The sequence below is a fragment of the Vombatus ursinus genome, unplaced genomic scaffold, assembly GCF_900497805.2.
Source record: "Vombatus ursinus unplaced genomic scaffold, bare-nosed wombat genome assembly UNPS02014826.1, whole genome shotgun sequence".
Classification (NCBI taxonomy): domain Eukaryota; kingdom Metazoa; phylum Chordata; class Mammalia; order Diprotodontia; family Vombatidae; genus Vombatus; species Vombatus ursinus.
In genome coordinates, this window is record NW_020954604.1 from 10009149 (window position 1) to 10013455 (window position 4307).

Consider the following 4307-nt stretch of genomic DNA (forward strand, 5'->3'; position numbering starts at 1 on the left):
TCCCAAAGTGGCCTCCAAATTGCCTCTTTCAGGAAGTCTTCCCTGAGGGACTATGCCCAGCTGAAGTCATCTTCATGCCATCTTTAATCCTTATGTACAATATTTGGTCTTCATCATTGTTTCTTTTTTTCTTTCTTTCTTTCCTTTTCCTTTTTTTTCTTCATTTCCTGAGATGTTAATTGGCCCAGGGTCATACAATTTGTCTTCCTTTTTCCTTTCCTCTCCTCTCCTCTCCTCAACTCTCCTCTCCTCTCCTCTCCTCTCCTCTCCTCTCCTCTCCTTTCCTTTCCTCTCCTTTCCTTTCCTTTCCTTTCCTTTCCTTTCCTTTCCTTTCCTTTCCTTTCCTTTCCTTTCCTCTCCCCTCCTTTCCTTTCCTCTCCTTTCCTTTTCCTTCCTCTTCACATCCTTTTCGTTTCCTTCCCTTCCCCTTCTTTTTTCCTTCCTCTGCTCATCCTTTCCCTTCCCTTCTCTCTCTCCCCCAATTCATCTGCGTTTTTGTCTACTGATTTTGTGTTGAGGGTGTCCCAAATGTTCCCAGAGGCCAGGTGTTGTCTCCCCCATCTGAGTGGGAGCTACATGGAGATAAGGACTGTTTCACTTAATAAAGTAGCAATTTCTCTAAATGAGGAACACTCTTTTATTCCCCTAAGCCTGACCACAGAGGAGATCACTTGAGCGTAAATGTTAAGTCTCCTATTTAAGAGTTTTTAGACCTTAGAACCCAGCCAAAGTCCCCAAAGCAGCAGTACTCAGGCTAGCAGTTGGTCAATCAGTCAACAATCCTTTATTATTGTACGCCATTACCGTGCAAACCCTGGGGATACTAAAGAAGGCAAATACAATAAGAAATTTCCCAGGGAATGATGGGGAAGGGTGGTAGTGATGGGTGCCTTGCCTGTTTGCCTCTTTTTGGAGGAGGAGGCAAAGGGACATAATATTGGTATGAATTCCTGGATACTCGGGCTCATTATGTTTGATTTTGACTTTGGATTTGATTTTGGATTTCACCTGATGGAGCTCCATGCCCCATGGCCTGGGAAGCATCTGAAGCGCCCGCCAGCCACATGCTTGCTGGGCTGAGGTTTCACATGTCACCCAGAGCCGGGGAATAGGGTAGAAGAATGCAGGGGAGGTGGGGGTGGGGTGGCACAGAAGGTTGTTGGCATAGTTCATCAGCCAAATTGTCAAATTTTTCTATTTTACATCATCCCCTCCCCCACTTCCCGTACAACACCCTCCATCTCAGGCCATCCATGATAAACAAGCTTCTCATACTCCCTGTCTTCTGCCTGTTCTGTTCCCTGTGGGGTATGGGTAAGGCAGAGGACAGCTTCCTTGCTTATTCTTGGCCTCTGGGAAGGGTGGGGTTGGGGGGGCTGATTTAGGTCTTTAGATGGGGTACATCTTTAGGTGAAGTACAGGAGATCTGCTAGGTAACGAAGTGGATAGACTGCCATGCCTGGAGTCAGGAAGGCTCATCTTTGTGAATTCAAATCTGGTCTCAGACATTTCCTAGTTGTATGACCCTGGCCAAGTCTCTTAACCCTGTTTACCTCAGTTTCCTCATCTGTAAAATGAGCTGGAGAAGGAAATGGCAAACCACTCCAGTATCTTTGCCAAGAAAACCCCGAAAGGGGTCATGAAGAGTTGGACATGATTGGAAAAAGACTAATCAAAACAGGTGATCTGCTTTGATTAAAAGCAGCATTCCGTTTGGCAGGGAGAGGAGGTTGGGCACAGAGTGTGCATCATGGGGGAAATTATCCTTCAGCCTGCAATTGCTGACCCCCTCCCCCCCCCAGTACAGGACTGAAGTGTTCTGAGGATAAGAGGTCGTAGAATGTTGGAACTGATCAATTAATAAATACATTAAGAACCTACTATATACCAAGCACTGTGCTAGGCCCTGGGGGATACAGAGACGAAAGTTTAACAGTCTCTGTCCAAGGGAAACTTACATTTTATTGCATGTGGGACATAGAATGTAAGAGCTGCAAAGGATATTAAGGTGATATAGTGGAAAGGGCATAGGTTCAAATCCCAGCTCTGCCCCTTACTGCCTGTGTGACCTTGTCACTTAACCTCTGAGCCTCAGTTTCATTTTTTGTAAAATGAAGGGGTTGGACTTGTTGACCCTTTAGATCCCTTTGAGTTCTAAATCTATGAGCCTCTGTGCCTGTCAGAACATAGAGCATGGAATTTAAGAGCTGGAAAGGACTTATTCCAAATCCCCTATTTCACAGCTGAAGGATTAATTCTCCTCCTACATGTTCCAACTAGTTGGGGGTACATATTCAGCATAGTACAGTAATGATAAAATTGCTAGCAGTTATATAGCAATTAACAGTATGCAAAGTGATTTATATATGTCATTTCATTTGAGCTTCACAACTCATTGATGTAGGTACTATTATTATTCCCATTTTACAGATGAGGAAACTGAAGATGAGAAGTTAAGTAACTTGCCCCAGGTCACACAGCTGGAAAGAGTTTCTGGAGTCAGAAAACCTGGGTTGGAATCCTGCCTCAGATGCTTACTACCTTGACTCTGAGTGTGACCTTGAGCAAATCACTAATCCTCAGCTTCGTCTGTAAAATGAGGGAACTGGATTAGATATCCTCCAAGATTTCTTCCAATTCTAGATCTATGACCCCTTAGCAGCTTACGTGGGCAGCTAGGTAGTTCAGTGGATAGAGCCGGGCCTGGAATCAGGAAGACTCATCTTCCTGAGTTCAAATCTAGCCTTAGATACTTACTAGTTTTGTGATCCTGAGCAAGTCACTTAACCCTAATAGCCTCAATTTCCTCATCTATGAAATGAACTGGAGAAGGAAATGGCAAACCACTCCATTATCTGCCAGGAAAACCCCAAATGAGGTCATGAAGAGTCAGACACAACCAAAGAACAACTGAACAACTAGTATAATGACATGATCCTTCACTTTGAGGGACTGGGCTTAGGTAGGCCTGTAAGAAGAACTATGTTTTATGGAGTTGGAGGAGAAGAACTGAGTGAAGATTCATCCAAATGAATTGGGTCTTGCTAAAAAGGACGACTGTTGGTACTTGGAATTTCTGACCCTGGAAGTTGGTGGGAAGGGCTAGAGGGTATGCCCATTTTGAAGTCAAATCTGGGTTTTGGTAAGGCGAAGGAAAAAATGATATAAAAATAATAATGATATAAATGTAGGGCATACGCCTTATGTATTACTTGTGTAGGCTATATATTTTCACTTGGGTCTGTCTAAGTGTGGCTTTTAGGGAGTGACGTCTATCTCTAGAATCTGCCCACCCTTCTCCACGGGAAACTTTTATTCCTGGGGCAAGAAGAGGAACAGGAGATTGGAGCCAAAAGGTCAGCCACTCTGCTTTCCTAAGGGAGGCAGTACCAGGCTAGAATTATATTGTTAACTGAGGGGAAATAATTTTTAGGTTCAAGCCACCGTCCCTTAATGAGTGCCCCAACCTTTATATCCAACAGCTTGACTCCTTTCTTTCTAAATTCCATTTACACAAAAACGCTTGGTGAATAGCAAATAAACCCATTTATCCAAGTCAATAACGAATAGAAATCAGAAGTTATATTAGAGTAGAATATACCAGGCAATATACAGAGTGAATGAGCTCTCTGACAGGGAGCAAGATATTTCAGTGGGGGGGGAGGGGAGAGAGACAGAGAGAGAGAGAGAGAGACAGACAGACAGACAGACAGAGACAGAGAGAGAGAGAGAGAGAGAGAGAGAGAGACAGAGAGAGAGACCTTACTCAAAGGAAATGCCCCTAAATCTTTAGTGTGGGGATATGGACATGACATGTGTTGACTACTCCCAGATTCTTTCTCTCCCTTCAGGGACCTCTCCACGAAGGGAACTTGGAACTTTGAGTCTCTTCTCTCATCCGGAAGCCCAGAGATAGGATCTCTCCTCTGTCAAGTTCTCATCAACTCCACCCCTCCAGTATAGACTTGGAGCGCTGAATAATCAATCTCCACCAAAGAGGAGAATATCTGCAAATGAACTTGAGTCCCAGATTGTGAAGTGGTTTATATATGTTATCTTACTTGATCATCACTGCAACCTGTGATATAGTCAAGTCAACAAACACTTATTAAGTGGCAGGCACTATTATTGTCCCTATTTTACAGATGAGGAAACTGAGGTTCGGAGAGGCTAAGTGACTTGCCCAAAGTCAACATGGCTAGTAAGTATCTGAGGCAGGAATTGAATTCAAATCTTCCTCTGAGTTGAACTCAGGTCCAACTCTCTCTCTCTCTCTCTCTCTCTCTCTCTCTCTCTCTCTCTCTCTC